Below are 19,180 nucleotides of genomic sequence, written 5' to 3' on the forward strand. Positions count from 1 at the left end.
AGTTGAAAGTATGCTGAAGGCCTCAGAATTTTATAAGAAACATTGTGTCTGTGGTGATATGCAAGATAGTCATCAGTATGACTATAGGATAGGACCATTTCTGGAGATGGATGGAGATAGAGACAGAGACCCACATTGGAGCAATGGACTGAGCTCCCAAGGTCCAAATGAAGAGCAGAAGGAGGGAAAACATGAGCAAGGAAGTCAGGACCGCGAGGGGTGCTCCATTCACCCACTGAGACAGTAGGCTGATCTATTGGTAGCTCACCAAGGCCAGCTGGACTGGGACTGAAAAAGCATGGGATAAAACTGGACTCTCTGAACATGGCCAACAATGAGGGCTGATGAGAAGCCAAGGACAATGATACTGGGTTTTGATCCTACTGCATGTACTGGCTTTGTGGAAGCCTAGCCAGTTTGGATGCTCACCTTCCTAGACCTGGATGGAGTGGGGAGGACCTTGGACTTCCCACAGGACAGGGAATCCTGACTGCTCTTTGGACTGGAGAGGGAGGGGGAGAGGAGTGGGGGGAGCAGGGGTAAATGGGAGGCTGGGAGGAGGCGGAAATTTTTTCAATAAAAAAATATCAAAAAAAAAAAGAAACATCGTGTCAATAGCAAAAGTTTAAAGAGTTTTCTATTACATGGCAACAAGCTAAAGAGATTATAAAGAGATGTCCTACTTGTTCTTTCTATAACCAAATATCATTATCTGTAGGGAGTACCCAAAGGGTACTCAAAGGAATGAAATCTGGTAGATAGATGTGTTCCACTTACAAAATTTGGAAAATTAAAATATGTACACCACATCATTGATGCTTATTAAGAACCTTGAGCTCAGAAAAGGGTGATTCAGTAATTACATATTTAGTAGAAGTCATAGCCATCATGGCTATACCTGCACAAATAAAGACAGACAATTGATGTGGGATTCCCCTCTTGTATGTTGTGAATATCATTGACTAATAAAGGAACTGCTTTGGACCTATATCAGAGCTATAGAGTAACAGAGCTAGGCGGGAAAAACTAAACTGAACACTGGGAGAAAGATGAGCAGAGTCAGAGAGATGCCATGTAGCCCCACCAAAGACAGACACCAGAACATTAGCCAGTAAGCCACAGCCATGTGACAATACACAGATAAATTGAAATGGGTTAAATTAATATATAAGAGTTAGCCAATAAGAAGCTAGAGCTAATGGGCCAAGCAGTGATTTGAATAAAAATAGTTTCTGTGTATTTATTTTGGGGCTGAGTAGCCAGGAACCAATAAGCATCTCCTTCCTATAGACAATGGTCCAGCATGTATGTCTAAGAAAATTAAACAGGTTTTTTTGCTTATTATAATATAAAGCATATTACAGGTATACCAAACAATCCTACAGGTCAGACAGTTATAGAAAGTTCAATTCGAACTATAAAGGATATGTTAAACAAACAGAAAGCTATGGAAAATACTCCCAGAAATAGACTGCATAATGTTTTACTAAGCTTGAATATTCTTAACGCTAATGAGAAAGGAACAACAGCAGTAGAGAGACATTGGATAATAGAAAAAACTTTGGAATTAAATCAGCCAGTGCAGTTCAAGAATGTGGTGACCTCACAATGGAAACCAGGAGATGTGCTACGTTGGGGAAGGGTTTTGCTCTTGATTCCACAGAAGTTGAAAAGTTATGGATACCATCAAGATTAATAAAGATTCGGTTTGAAAAAGAAAAACCTCTTGAGAAAAAGAAATGACAGCTCATCCACAGAGGTGACAATCATACAGGTAGTAAGAAAACCTCATAAGGGTTGGGGCAGGGTTCTGTTCTTGTCTTTGAGGAAAATACTCGTCTTCAAAGAGGTGAAAGACCTTGGACATCTAGATGCCTAAAGATGAAAAGATAGCTATCCAGAAAGAATCAACAAGCAAAGAGGAATCTGACTTATGATGCTGCATCATCTGCATGGTAAAAGTTTATTATCTGGACATGTATACATATCTAATTAAAAATCAGAGCTGGCTTTGAATTTAGACAATGGCTATCCTCTAAATTCAAACATGTTGTTAAAAAAATCAGAATTTCTGTCTTGTGTCAGGAGCCAACTGGTATGGGACATACAGAAGATAGATTTTAACAAAATATATTTTATGATCATTTTGCCTATATAATATATTTTATTGTATATATGTCCATATGAGTAATGTTTAAGTTTTCCACATTGAACATGCAGTAATTTTTGAAGTTTCCAGGAAGAAGATGGGGTCCTACAACAATGACTCCACCTGGTCAATATGATGTCATGATGCTGACAGCACTACTATGAGACCAGTTTTTAGATACCAGCTGGAGAATTGGTGCACATTCTTGCAACGTTCTGGCCAGAACTCCAAATAAGAACTTCAGAAAAAAGAAAAACACCCTATCAACTACTCAGAGACCATTCGCAATTATACAAAACAGCAATCTTGAAACTTAACCATCATTTTACTTTTACAGGATCCTATAGAAAGAACTTCACCTGCAAGACAGCTGGAAGAAATTCTAGAAGATGACATTACCTCTCACAACAAAGTTTGTCCTCAGGGTTAGGGATACCATTTAGGGGTTGATTATTACTCATATAGAGTTGCCGATTGGGATGGAAATTATATAGATCCAGAGATCTCAAAAAAAGAGGGAAAAATAAATGGGATAATGGGTAGATTAGTGTAAACTTACTCATACTAATAATAATAATTGTGAGTAAAAGAGTGAATACTTGTGAGCTATTATTTGTGGGCAATTTACATTGGTATAAATTTTTGTACATTGATGCAAGTTTAAATTATATTTGTTATGCTGAATATGCTCCTATTTCTGTTTATAATACTTGTACGCTTATGTAATATTATTTTGTCTGATTATATGTATGCATGTTTCTACCTCTCTTTGAGACATTTTGTATATTGTTACAATTTTAAGATATATTTATCATGTTACATTATACATATCTACCTTTGATCAAGATACTTATATTGTTTACATTTTGAATACATCGGCCTCCTTTACTGCAAGTTGTTTAAAGATTGTTTAATATTCTGATATGAAGTCTTAATCTTTAAGTTATATAGGTATTAAGTATTATGGGTCAATAGTCATTCATATTTTTTATACTTTTAGTCAGACTAATTAGGTTTGTTAGATACATAGAGATTGTATGTTGTATGGAGGCTGCTAGTTGTTCCTAGCCGCTTAGCCCCAAAATAATCACACAGAAACCCTATTAATTAAATCACTGCTTGGTCCATTTGGTGTGGGAAAATTGTCTATATTCTGTCAATTATGCTTTAAATAAACACTGATTGGCCAGTAACCAGGCAGGAAGTATAGACAGGACAACAAGACAGGATGTAGAGGTGGGTCAATGAGAATAGAAGAATTCTGGGAAGGAGGAAGCCCATTCCTCTGGAGTCCTGTCCAGACACGGAAGAAGGAAAATGTGACCTGCCCTGCTGAAAAAGGTAACAAGCCATTTGACTAACATATACTAGAATAATTGGCTAATATAAGTTATAAAAGTTAATAAGAAGCATGAGCTAATGGGCCAATCAGTTTATAAAATATAGACCTCTGTGATTTCTTTGGGACATAAAGACTGCAGGAACTGAGCAGAACAAGGACTGGGCAGGATAGAAACCCTGACAACATTCATTAGCTCTAACTTCTTATTGGCTAACTCTTAGATCTTTATTTAACCCATTTCTAGTAATCTGTGTATTGCTACGCGGCTGTAGCTTACCAGCAATATTCCAACCAGCATCTGTATCTGGTGGGGCTACATGGCATCTCTACGATCCTGCCCTTCTTTCTCCCAGCATTCAGTTCCATCTTCCCTGCCTACCTCTGCTCCGCCCTGCCACAGGTTCAAGCCAGCTTTCTTTATTAAACAATTGTATTCACAGCATATAGAAGGAAATCTCACTTACCTCCTCTTTTCTGTTTAAATAAAAAGGAAGCCTTTAACTATAACATAGTAAAATTACATACAACAAAACAGTTATCAAGCAAGAATTACAGTTACAATATTTCTATTTACTTTATCATTTATCATAACTAAGGAAAACTATAATTATAACCATAAATTCTTCAACTCCATGAAAGACTCCAGAAGGATATAATATTACCTAAGTAAACAATAAGTTCATTGTAAACAACTTGCAAAACTCTAGAAATGACAGAGACATCTCACTGCCTGGACAGTCATCCAAAGTTTTTCTGTACTGTTGGGGCATCCATCTTCAGCCTACAGGCCCATAGTATCCAGCAGACATTTCTATGAAGCAGGAAATTTCAAGGATAGGTCTGCCTATATTGGCAGTTTGTCAGTCATTTTTTTTTCTGTGTTCTGCGGAATGTCTGGCAGACTTTTTCATGAAATAGAAACCCCAAAGAATCATCTCATCTTTAGGCAAGTTCAGCCATCATTTCTCTGAGGGTTCTGCATGTCCAGTTAAACAGTTCAGGCAAGAGCAGTTTCTTGCCCAAATGGCTAGCAAACTTCATAAGGAGCTTCTTCAATGCCCATCTTCCTCTTGAAGTAGATTGGTGCTGCCAGGAGCAGATGTGTCTCATTGTCATGAAATTTCTTAAACATCTTAAATGCCATATTCAGAAGGCATTTGAAGGTCTCTGAAAGATTTAAAGAATATCTATATAACTATAACTAAAATATATTTCTATATATCTAGAAAACCTAACTAACATGTCTACAAGCTTGACTATTATAGATGATTATCTATTTACCTATATTTCTTAATTATACATTACATTTTTAAACAAATGGCATAATCACAATACCTTAATCAAAAGCAAAAATATACATATACACAGTATAACAAAATTGATCTTAAATTTGTATCAATAAACCAAGATCCATACCAACGCAAATATCTGTAGCAATTATATTCTGCATAGATATGTAATCTTCAACCACTTCAAGGATCTGTAGAACATAGCATTTAAATAACTTAGGATTCTGTTGATGTGAGACATGAATCATCCTGAGAGCACCAATATATTCCTGAAAGATGAGCACCAAAGACACTTCACTTGGAGTTTGTTTTCTTCTTGGCACAACTGGCCTTTGGGCAAGGAACTGCCCATGCCTTGACCACTGACAAGGTGCATGGTGTGCAGATTGGACAGGAAGGATATAACAAAAAGACTGCCAAACTTTTCCAAGACAGGGTAAGTCAGTTCTGAAAATTTTTCTACCTCTGAAAATGGTCTATCAGTTACTCTAGGCCTTAGCCAAAGTTGGTTGCTTCAAAAATGCAAATGAGACTTTGGGTGATTGCTCAGGTTGACATTTATTTCTGTCATCTACTGCACATTTTGTAAGCTGCTTGATTTCACTTCCTGCCTACTCAAGTAATATTATCTTCCTTCTCAGGCCTTCCATGGGATTAAAGATTAGATAGTCATAGTTACCTTCATCTTATGATCTAGCCAAGCCATTTCCAATGTAAAACTAGACTCCTTAAGATAGAATGTTTGTTAAAACATTTAGCATAGTGCATAAAATTTTGTATTGGGTTTGGAACTCTCTTATTTAAACAAAAGGGGGAGGTGCTGTGGGAGTTCCTTCAGCCATAGTCTTTAGGATACCAGCCTACTTGGGCGTAGTCTCTTATACTATAATTGCTGAGGTAAAGTGTGTACTTGCTCTCTCAGTTCCAGCTGCTGGATTTGGTTCCTGTTCCCTGTTTGTGCAGAGGACTGTGATCTGTGGGCCTATCCCTAAATAAATAACCCTGTATTATCCATAATTATGAACTATAGTGGAATTATTTTGTTACTTCTGTCATCATTTCAGGACACAAATAATCTTCTAGCATATATTATTATTAACTGATTTTAGTTTTTTGCTTTTGTCTTTATTACACTAGCACATATGCTATTTAAAAGCATGATTCTTTTTCTGTTTGTTCACTGATCTTTCTTGACTACCTTGTCCTACATCAGTCATTCACATACACCAGATACTTTGCAAATCTTTGTTGAGATCACTAATGAAGTTGACTCTATCTAATCTATGAGAAAAGAAAATGTATTTGAATACTATGAAGAATATATTCAAGAAAATAAGTATGTGGAAAAAAGAAAAATGTAGGTATCAGTCTTGCTGTACAAATAATCCGTGAACAGTGACTGTTCCAATCATACAAGAATTGGCCCAAATTATTCACAGTCCTACAAGAAAGACAACTAAATTTATTGATCTAATCAGATCTTAAAACCTCTTCATACAACACTGAAAACCAAATTCCAACATTAACTGTTGAAGGACATGGGTCAAGGAATTCTAAGCTAACTCCAAGATACACCAATTTCCCATTAATTAACTTTGGAGACAATAAGAAATACTCACACCATTGCAATAGCACAAATTCTTTATAAGTGACTATTTACTTTCTTATTCGATACCTCTACTTTAGTATTTGTAAATATTTTTCCTTTATTTAATTTAGAAAAAATTATGTGTGTATGCACATCTGTGCAAATGTGTGTGCATGTGGGTAAAGGTACCCTCAGAGACCAGAAGAAGGCATCAGATCTCCAGGAGAGCTAAATTACAGGTAGTTGTGAATTGTTTGATGTAAGTTCTGGGAACAAACTCAAATCCTCTTGAAAAGCACCAAACACAAATAGCTCTTGAATATTGCGATATCTCTATAGTTCCTCTTATAAATGTTTTAGTATTACTATATTCATAACTGAAATCTTGATTACTGATATGAATAGCCCCTTAAAATTCCAATTATCTTTTGAGTCTTTATAAATAATACCATTGCTTGTCAATTGCTGAAAACAGAAGTCTGGGGCCCACTTCCTATTTATATTTTCTCCCTGCCCCCTTGTAGCTTATTCTAAGATTATGAGGTTATGTTCTCTTGCATGGAACTTTTTCTTCTATTGCTCTCTCTCTCTCTCTCTCCCTCTCTCTCTCTCTCTCTCTCTCTCTCTCTTTCTCTCGCTCTCTTTCTCTCTCTTTGTATTTTATTATCACCAAATGCAGAATATGTTTTAGAAACATAGTTTGTGTGTCACTCCTCTAAACTCTATAATGACTTCTTGGTGAATTTGGGATAAACTTCAAACTTCATAAACCTTAGCCAAATGGTCTCATGATCTACCTCTACCGTACTCCTCTAACTTACTTAGTTAGTAATTCTGCCCAATGTTGATCATTTTAAATTTTGTTCTTTAAAATTCCATATATATAACAAAAACTCATGTCATGTTTTTATAATATTTACTCATTACCTTTTCTTATCCCACTTTCACTCCTGCTGAATTCTGTCTTCTTCTATGTATATATTGTGTGTATGTATATATATATACATACACACAATATATATATATATATATATATATATATATATATATATATATATATATATATTCTCTGTGTCTGTGTGCATGTGTGTATACATGAATATGTATATGTCCTCTGGAGTATAATTGAGGTGACTCGTGTGACCATGGGTAGAAGATTATTTACTAAAACATAGGCAAATTACCAGTGCCTATACCACTGAAGAACACAAACAGTGAACTGCCAATAATCCCTAAGGGTGAAATCTTATGAGTCCATCTCTCATTTACAATGAAATGTTGAGAGATCTATTTTTACAGGTTTCCTGTAACTAACCACACTTTCAGTGATTTCAAGACTGCAATGGCCATGTCATGTCCAGAATACAGTGTTTCATTGCTCTTTTCTCCAACCTTCTTTTTTTACATTCTTTCAAACCTGTTTCTATGATTTCCCATGAGCCTTGGATGGAGCAATTTAGATTTCATGTTTAGAGCTAATAAGTCCAAAGACAGATACTCTCAAAACTTTAGTCAGTTATGAGTATGTGCGGTAACCACCATGCACTACTAAAAGAAGCCTCTCCAAACAACGATGAGACTAGCACCAGCTTATTTGGCAGTTTGGCATTAAAAAAAAAACAGGACAAGTTTCTCCCTAATTCATGTTCATCATCCATGACATCAGTTGCCTACAATGGAACAGGCCTCAAATTCATTCAGATGTCAGTTACTCACTCCCATAACCTCATTACTCTACTGCAACAATGGACATATCTTGCCTGATAGGGAACATGGCTGAGTAAGATCATTAATGTTTTGTATCTCACAGAAGCCTCCATATCACTTTTCAGTACCATGAAAGGTGGTCAGCAGTGAGAAAACTGCAGATCAATATAAATCTGATTTCTCTATATCCAAAGATTACACTTGTTTTTAACTTGCTGAACTCCTCAGAACACTTAGAATTTTGAGCACATTCTTATCTTTTATTGGAATCCTGCCTCCCAAGATCTTTGCTCTTTTTATTATTTGAGTCTCAATTATAAAATTAATTACATTTGGGGGAGGGAATGGTGATATGACTCAGAGAGTAAAGGAGTTATCCACCAAGCCTGATGGCCTGAATTTGATCAATGGGACCCACATGATAGAAGATCACCAACTCTAAGGAGCTATGCTATTAAAGAAAGCTGAATCTCCTGCTCCAAACAACTGTCAATTGTCAGTAGTTAGGAGTTCATGTCTGCATTGCCTCTCAATGCTCAGATTTTGTCTGTCTTGAAATTGAATGGGTCTTATGCATGCTGTCATGACCCCAACTCCTGCTCACTCATATATACACCTGCCTTGTGTCATGAAAACAATGTTTCATTGCAGACCTCCACCATCACTGACTATTACAATGCATCTTCCAGCCTTTCAAAATGAGCCTTAAGAAGAAAGTATATGATGCAGATAGGTCACTTAAGGCTGAGAATTGAGTAGTCTATAATTCTCTGCACCTTGACCAGTTGTGGGACTATGTTAATCACTATATACTACAAAAGAAGATTTGTTGATGAAGGTTGAGAGATTTATTAATATATGGGTATAAATATAAGTCATTAAAAGACAGTTTAATGCTGTCCATTAAGTAGAATAGTAGAAACAACATAAAGAATATTATCCACATTTTTAAACAAGGCCCCATTTATTCTGATACCTAAATCATGTAAAGACTGAAAAGGGAAAGATAGTTACAAACTAATTCTCCCTTTGAACATAGATTCAAAAATTCTCAATAAAATACTTTCAAACAGGATTCAATAATACATCAAACAGATCACCATGATCCAGTAGGCTTCATCACAGAGAGGCAGGGATGATCCAATATTGGTAAATTAATAAATGTAATCTACCATATAAATAGACTGAAAGACAAAAACCACAAGATCATCTCATTAAATGCAAAAAATATCTTTGACAAAATCCAACATCCCTTCATGGTAAAACTCCTGAAGAGATTTGGTATACAAGAGACATACCTCAATATAATAAAAGCAGTTAGTAGCCAGCCCATAGCCAATATCAATGGAGAGAAACTCAAAGAATTTTCACTATAATCAGGAACAAAACACAGTCATCTATGTTTTCTATACCTATTTTAATTAGTACTTAAAGTCTTCAATAGAGCAATCAGAAAACTGGAAGAGACTAAGGGAATACAAATTAGAAAAGGAAGTCAAAATATATTTGCAGATGATGTGATAGTATACATTACTGAGTAAAAAAGACCCAGCAGGAAACTACTACTGGTGATAAACACTTTCAGCAAAGTAACAGGTTACAGAAATTATACACGAAAACTAGTAGTCTTACCACATAAAAATGACAGACTAAGAAAGAAATCAGGATAACAATACCCTTTTGCAACAACCTGAAAAAAACAAACAAAAACAAAATCTAAAAAAAAAAAAAAAAAACCCTTGGAGTTACTCCAAATAACCAAATGAAAATCTTGTATTTAAAAAAAGTTAAGACATTGGAGAAATAAATTGAAGAGAAGATATCAGAATCTCGAATGATCTCCCATACTCTTAGATTGATGTGATTAATATAGTAAAGATGGTCGCCCTACAAAAAGCAATTCTTACAACTATCTTCAACATCATAGAGATACAAAAGATACAGGTTAGCTACAGACCATGTTGAATACTAAAAAGAAAAAAGCTGGAGATATTACAGTTCCAGATTTCTAGTTGTATTCCAGAGCTATAGTCATACAAACAGCATGATATTAGCATAAAACAGACACATTGATCAATGAAATTGAATTGAAATCCAGACATTTGTTTATACACCCGATTCTTACAAAAACACACAATGGAGAAAAAATAACACATCTTCAACAAATGGTGCTAGTCAAACTGGGTGACTCCATGTAGAAGAATGAAAATAGATTTATCTATTTATCATCCTGGACCTGACTAAAGATAAAGTAGGAAATAGACTAAAAATGTCTGGTGCAGGAAAGGAAGTTCCAAACAGAATACCGGAATAGGCACTAAGACCAACAGCTAATGGGAACTCATGAAGCCAAAAAGCTTTTGATGCAAAAAGGATACCATCATTCAGGCAAAGCAAGGGCCTAAAGAATGGAAACAATTACCAATTTTACATCTAATAGGGGCTTAGTATCTAAAATATGTAAAGTAATAATAAAAAGCCTGAACACTAAGAAAACCAATAACCAAATTTAAAAATGGGGTACAGAACTAAACAGAGAGTTCTTCAAAGAGAAAACTCAAATGGCTGGGAAGCACTTAAAGCAGTGTTCAACATCCTTAACTTCATCAGGAAAATACAAAGCAAAACTACTTTGAGATTTCATCCTACATAAGACAGAATGACCAAGATAGATAAAGGAAATTATAGCTCATGCTGGCAAGGATGTGGAGTAAGGAGAACACCTATACAGTACTAGTGGGAATGCAAACTTATACAGCCACTATGGAAATCAGTGTGACAGTTCTTCAGGAAGCTGGAAACTGATCTACCACAAGATCCATCTATCTCACTCTTATGCATGTACCCAAAGGTCTATATACCTTACTACAAAGATACTTGCTTCTCCATGTTCATTACTACCAGTATTCATAAGAGCCAGAAATTGGAAAGAGCCTTCTTGTCCATCAACTGATAGACAGGTAATAAAAATGTGGTACATTCATGCAATGGAATATTATCCAGTTATTAAAAATGAAATTATCAGATAAATGGACATAGCAAGAAAAAAATAGTACTGAGCAAGGTTACCCTGACCCCAAAAGACAAAAGATATTATATTTTCTCTTATATGTGGATGTTAGCTTCTAAACTTTTAATATGTATACTATAATCTGAAATAAATAGAACACATTTTTATGTGGATCTAGAATAAAAGGATTAAATAAGGTAAAGATGGGAGAGAAAGTAAAGGAAGGCATACAGACAGGGACAACACTAAAGGTCATTTGAAAAGCCACATGGAAATTTACTACTGTAGAAGCTTCTTAATATACATATAGGTATACATATAGGTAGACATATACATATACACACGCACATATATATATATATATGTATGTATGAAAGAATCTAAGTGAAGTCACCAAATAATTGAGGAGAAAATACCCCAACTTGACATCTTATGTCACCAAGTAAAGCCTCCAATGCCAGGAATGGGTGGCATATTGTTCAGTTGTTGCCAAAAGGGACCCATGGAAACCGCATGAGCTATTGCCAAGGCTGTTGGCTACTCTCCCCACAATCTAACAGTACGGTCTTATTGCTGAAGACAACACTTACTTACATCATCAAATACAAAAGAATTGAATAGGTGCCTAACTACAAGCTTTACCCCTCCTGACTGTATTCTCGGTACTGGAATGCACTCTGCAGACTACTGGAGGAGAAAGGTGATCATTAATATCACTTAGCTACAAACCCTGCAACTCACAACAATGATCTTTCAACAAGATATTCAGGTGCAATAATGGCAGGAATAACCCAACATTTTAATTGAACTTAAGGCCCACTCCATGAGATAGACCCCATACCTAAAACTGTTAAAGTGGCCAAGAATCTAAGACTAGACAAGTCATAGACCTGGGTAAAAACTTACTACTATTAGGTAAAGGGACATAGCAATAAAATGATTCTCCCAACAAAACAAACCCAATGTATTTTTGTGGATTTTGTGTTTCATTGTGCTTTGTTTTGGAGTTTGTACCTTGCTGGTTTTGATTTTTGTTGTGTTTTATTAAGAGATTCTATATTTCTTTTGTTTTTTATTTTTGTTTTGTGAGTGTGTTTTGTTTGTTGAAAGAAAGAGAAAAGGAGAACATAAGGTTGGATTGTTAATTAGATTGGGAGGAACAGGGAGGAATGGGGAAGTGAAAAAAATGACAAATATATAAAAAAATTTTCAACAAAAAAGAAACATCTAAATATCAAAAATAGAAACTACTATATAGTGAAAAAATAGAATAAGGTAAACAAATGAAAAACATCAGTGAACAAGTAGTCATTTGTATTCTAATTTCTAATAAAATAAGCTTCAAACAAAATCTAGTCCGCAGAGGATAGAGGATCACTTCCAAATGAACAAAGGAACAATGAGCTAAGAGTAGAGGACCATTCTAAAATACACACATACAGAATACTGGCATATCCAAAATTTAACACAGAAACACTGAAACTAATTGACATCATAGATCAAATAGAGTCAACAAAAATTTACAGAACATTCTATCCAAACTCTACAGAGTACACATACTTTTCATAAACCCATTGCATTTGCTCGAAATGGGTCACATAATAAGATACAAAGAAATTGTTCACTGTAATACAGTGCCATAAAGCTACAAATCAACAGCAAGCGAAATGTCAGAAAATACACAAGTTTGTGGAGATGAAATAGTGAACTATCAAATGATGGAGGTATCAATGAAGAAATTAAAAGAAAATCAAAAGGTTTCTAAAATTGGTTATAATAAGACAGTACTAAAGTGGAACTTTATAGCTTTGATTACCTACATTAAATATCAGATAAATCTTAAATAAATAACATACTGAAGCATTTTTCAACATTGAAATAACAAGCGCCAACCAAACCCAAAATACTAGATGGTAATAATTAAGTCTAGGGAAGAAATAAATACAATAAAAATGAAATAAACATACAAAAATCAATGAATTGAAGAGATGATTCTTTGAAAAGACAAACTAGATTGGGAAACCCTTAATTTAGTCAACCCAAAACAATACAGAGAAATGCAAATTAGTGAAATCAGAGATGAGAAGGTAGACATTAAAACACATAATGATGAAATTTACAACATCATGAAGGCACATCTTAAGAATGTATACTCATGTAGTACATGCCTTTAATCCCAGCACTCAGGAGGCAGAGGCAGGTGGATCTCAGTGAGTTTGAGGCCAGCCTGGTCTACAAGAGTGATGGAGGAAGGTCATTGGTTAATTAATAAAGAAACTGCTTGGCCCTGATAGATTAGAACATAGGTGGGTGGAGTAAACAGAACAGAATGCTGGGAAGAAAGGAAGTGAGCTGATATGCCATAGCTCTGCTCCCCAGGGCAGACGCGATGAAGCTCCGACCCAGGATGGACATGGGCTAGAATCTTCCTGGTAAAGCGCACCTCAAGGTGCTACACACATTAATAGAAATGGGCCAGGCAGTGTTTAAAAGAATACAGTTGGCCGGGCGGTGGTGATGCACACCTTTAATCTCAGCACTCAGGAGGCAGAGGCAGGCGGATCTTTGTGAGTTTGAGGCCAGCCTGGTCTACAAGAGCTAATTCCAGGACAGGAACCAAAAGCCATGGAGAAACGCTGTCTCGAAAAAAAAAAATCCAAAAAAAAAAAAAAAAAAGAATACAGTTTGTGTGTTGTTATTTTGGGGCATAAGCTAGCCAGATGGCCAGGAGCTGGGTGGCAGGAATGCAGCCCGCAGCTCCTTCTACACAAGAGCTAGTTCCAAGACAGCTAGGACTGTTACACAGAGAAACCCTGTCTCAAAAAATAAAATTAAAAAAGAAATGTATACCCTTGAGTGAGTTCATATCATGTTTTTCTTTCTGTGTCTGGTTTCCTCACTCAGGATGTTTTTTTCTAGTTCCATCCATTTGCCTGCAAATTTCATGAAACTTTTTTTTCTGAGTAATACTCCATTGTATAAATGTACCTCAATTTCTTTATCAGTTCTTCAGTTGAGGACAACTAGGTTATTTTCAGGTTCTGGCTATTACAAATAATGCTGCTATGAACATAACTGAACAAATATCCTTGTAGTATTATTGAGCATTCTTTGGATATGTGTCCAAGAGTGGTATTTCTGAGTCTTGAGGTAGATTGATTCCCAGTTTTCTGAGGAACTGCCACACTGATTTCCAAAGTGGCTGTACAAGTTTGCACTCACACCAGCAATGGAGGGGTGTTCCCCTTACTCCACATCTTCTCCAATATCAGTGTTTTTGACCTCAGCCATTCTGATAGGTGTAAGGTGATCTCTCACAGTTGTTTTGATTTGCATATCCCTGATGACTGAGCAATTCCTTAACTGTTTTTTAGCCATTTTACTTTCTTCTGTTGAGAACTCTCTGTTTAGATCTATACCCCATATTTAATTGGATTATTTCATATTTTGATATCTAGTTTTTTAATTCTTTTTATATTTTGGAGATCAGCCCCCTGTCAGATGTGGGTTGGTGAAGATCTTTCCCATTCTGTGGGCTGCCATTTTGTCTTATTGACCATGTCCTTTGCCTTACAGAATCTTCTCAGCTTCAGGAGGTCCCATTTATTAATTATTGTTCTCAGTGTTTATGCTCCTAGTGTCTATTCCCTATGGAAGGATACCTTGCTCAGTAAGAGGGAGGAGTTGGTCCTGCCTCAACTTGATATTCCAGACTTTGTTGACTCCACATGGGAGGTTTTACCCTTTCTGAGAAGTAGATGGGGGGTTGGGTGAGGGGAAAGTGGAGGAAGTGGGAGGAGGGAAGGAGGAGGGGAAGCTGTGGCTGATATGTAAAATGAAAAACAACTTTTTTTCTTTTCTTTTTATTTTTTTTATTCTTTTTTAATTAATATTTCCACCTGCTCCCCGTTTCCCATTTCCCTCCCCTCCTCCCAAATATTGCCCCCTCCCCCAACTCCCCTCCCCCTATCCCCACTCCTCTTCTCCTCCCCCCACACCATTCCCCCTCCCTCTCGATACTGAAGAGCAGTCCAAATTCTCTGCCCTGCGGGAAGACGAAGGTCTTCTATCTATGTCCAGGAAGGTGAGCATCTAAACAGGCTAAGCTCCCACAAAGTCAGTTCATGTATTAGGATCGAAACCTAGTGCCATTGTCCTTGGCTTCTCATCAGCCTTCATTGTCCGCCATGCTCAGAGAGTCCAGTTTCAACCCATGCTTATTCAGTCCCAGACCAGCTGGCCTTGGTGGGCTCCCAATAAATCAGTTCCACTGTCACAGTGGGTGGGTGCATCCCTCGTGGTCCTGATTTCCTTGCTCATGTTCTCCCTCCTTCTGCTCCTCATTTGGACCTTAAGAGCTCAGACCGTTGCTCCAAATTGAGTCTCTGTCTCTACCTCGATCCATTGCCAGATGAAGGTTCTAAGGTGATATGTAAGATATTCATCAGTATAGGATAGGGTCATTTCAGGTTCCCTCTCCTCAGTTGCACAAGGTACCAGCTGGGGACATCTCCCTGGACACCTGCAAACCCCTCTAGAGTCAAGTCTCTTGCCAACCCTAAGATGGCTCCCTTAGTTAGGATATATACTTCACTGCTCCCGTATCCACCCTTCCTATATCCCAACCATCCCAATCCGCCGAGCTCCTCCCATCCTCCCCTTCTCATGTTTCTCATCCCATTTCCCCTTTGCCCCATGCCACCTCACCCGCAAGTTCCCAGTTTTTGCCCTGCAATCTTGTCTACTTCCCCTCTCCAGGCAGATGACTATACGATTTTCTTTGGGTTCACTTTCTTATTTAGCTTCTCTAGGATCACAAATTATATGCTCAATGTCCTTTATTTATGGCTAGAAACCGATTATGAGTGAGTACATCCCATGTTCCTCTTTTTGGGTCTGGGATACCTCACTCAGGATAGTGGAAAAACAACTTTTAAATAAAAAAGAATGCATATTCAACCAAATTGAAAAATCTAAGAAATTTCTGCATGCATCCAACCTGCCAAGGTTAAACTAATGCAATATAAATAAGTTAAACAGATCTATAAAAAGCATTAAGATTAACACAGTACAAAAAATAAATCTCCCAACTAATAACAACCCATATACATATGTAATTCACCGCAAAATTCTATCAATCCTTCTAAGAATAACTAACACTAATCCTTCTAAAATTATTTAATAAACAGGAAATAAGGGAATTATTCCAAATGATTTTTGTGAAGCCACTAACATCATAATAACAAAATCAGATAAAGACAAAAATTATCAATGAATCTCTCTAATAGATATTAAAACAAAATACTATTCCCATGTACCAAAAGCAAACACACTCAGAAAGAAATCAGAGAAATAATCTTAATCACAATATTGTTAAAAATAAAACACCTTAGAATAAACCTAATCAAGGAAATACAAGATCTCTACAATAAAAACTTTAAAACATCAAAAAATAAACTGAAGAAAACATTAGAAAATGGAAATACTGCCAAATACTCATATATTCATAGGACTAATGTAAAGTGACCATTTGACAAAAAGTTTTTTCTATATGTCTTTCTTGTGCAATCTATATAAATATGTATATGTATATATACATAAATATAAATATGTATATATATATATATATATATAAAGTTGAATGGGAATACAAAAGCATCAAATACTAAAAACAATAAAAGAATGATGCTGGACATATCATTATGCCTTATTTCAGGCTACTTTACAAAGCTCTCATTGATAAAAACAGTATGGTACTAGCACAAAGTCAGACATAGAGTACAGATGAATATAATGGAGAAGCCAGATATAAGCTTATAAAACTATGGCCACATATTTTTGTTGCTTTACTTTGTTTTTAAAAGACTCTAAAAATACACCCTTGGACAAACAGCATTTTCAAAAACCTGTTGGGATAAAGTAAATGTAGAAAATGAAACTAGACCCTTATTTCTCACCACAAATGGATTAACAATGTCATCCAAGACTATAAAATGAATAGAGGAAAAAGTAAAGAATACACTACTGGATGTAGGATTAGGAAAAGAATTTAAGGACTCTGGTTCCTTGGGAAATAAGGAAATTGACAGATGTGAGTACATAATTTTTTTAAAAAAAGGAAATGGGCAATAAAGTGAAGAGCAGTCAACAGAATGGGAGACCACAGTCATCAATTGTATGTATGACCAAGGATTAATATCTAGAATATACAAAAAATTAAAAATCTAAACACCAAGAAAACCAACAACTTAAAAATGTAATTTGGCTAGGAAACTGAACAAGGAAGATATACCAATAATAAACACTGTTTAAAATGTTCAATATATTTAGCCATCAGGAAAATGCAAATCAAAACTACTCAGAAATTTCATATCACTCCAGGTAGAATGGCCACAGTCAAGAAAACAAATTATATTAATCAATGCTGGAAATGATATAAGGAAAGAGGAATCTTTACCTATTGATGGTGGGAGTAAAAACTGATACAGTCACTATAGAAATCATTGTGGATGGCTCTCAAAATGCTAAAAACATATCCTCTCTATAACCTAGTTATAGCCCTCCTGGACATCTTAAAGAACTCTATGTCTTTCACAAAGATATGTGTATACCTATGTTTATCACAACAGCCTGGAAATGGAACAGGGCTAGATATCCATTCACTGATGAAATTAATGGGTAATGAAATTGTGGTACATATACAACATAATTTTATTCAGTCATAAGCAATAAAGTTCATAGATCAGAAAAATAGTACACACAGAGAGGTAACAAAAGCCCACAAAGAAAAATTTACATGATTTTTTTCATAAGCGGATGATAGTTTCAAACTCTCAGATTAGTTTGTTAACACAGAATTCCTGTAAGCCCAAAATTTAGAAAGAAGCCACTAGAAGAAAAGAAAATTTAGCCAGGCGGTGGTGGTGCACGCCTTTAATCCCAGCACTCAGGAGGCAGAGGCAGGCGGATCTCTGTGAGTTTGAGGCCAGCCTGGTCTACAAGAGCTAGTTCCAGGACAGGAAACAAAAGCTACGGAGAAACCCTGTCTCGAAAAATCCAAAAAAAAAGAAAAGAAAATTTAGGCCTTAAAGGGGGATATTTTGTAGAATCCATGTGATGTGAAAATAGAGAAGGAGAATATTTGGTATGTAAAAATTGAACTTCAGTTAGAGAGGGGATGGGAGGTAGCTCAAAAAAGCTAAGAATGTATTAAAAATTCATAAAGAAGTCTAATATTTATAAGATTATTAAAAACGCAATTTTGAAAATAGCTTAAAAGGAGGTATCCTGGATGGCGGACAATGTTTCTCCCAGAAGGCCTGAGGTACTAACCAAAAATAGCAGTGCCAGACATTGGCTACTTTCCCTAGAATGGCCAGAGAGACTCCAGGCCTTCCCTTATAACACAGACTTATCAGTTCTTGGTTGCCTACCATAACTAGGTAGTAAGGCCTCAGTGTTCAATACATCACATAGTTTGGCTGCAGAACATGGAGAAATAAAGCTGAAACTGTCCTGAAAACTTTTCTACTCGCCAGCTTTCACCGAGCCAGAAGGTGTCCTATGCAAACTTCTGGGGAGGTGGGAAGTCATTAATAATCTTATCCAGTTGTGGATCCTGCATGGTACAATCATCTCACCAGATAAGAAATGTCCACTAGTTTAATGGTGGCATGACTGTCATTGGAATAATCAAACACTTTTTGTTTGGGCTTGATGCCTGCTCATTGATATGAAATATATGCCTAGCATTGAAATTTGACCAAGATCCTGCCTGCAGCTAGGAGGTTTTTGGCTCTAGAGGGGAACCTACTGGTGTTTTGTTTCGTTTTTTTACTAAGTGGATAGTGTCAAACTGACTCCTAAATATCTATGTTTCTGTGAACATTTTAGTGCTGCTCTAATCTTGGTCAGAGAAGCTTCTTTTTGCAGTGGACACCAATTAATTCAGATACTCATAATTGGTCAGAGTGTCAAGAAGAAGTGACGGGTTGAGAGCTTGACCCCAGCAAGATATGTATATTACTATTTCAAGGTTCATAGAATATCACAGAATAAGAATGGGAAGAATGTTCATAGTAAAGGATGGATACAT

Source organism: Chionomys nivalis, chromosome X, assembly GCF_950005125.1.
Source record: "Chionomys nivalis chromosome X, mChiNiv1.1, whole genome shotgun sequence".
Taxonomy (NCBI): Eukaryota; Metazoa; Chordata; class Mammalia; order Rodentia; family Cricetidae; genus Chionomys; species Chionomys nivalis.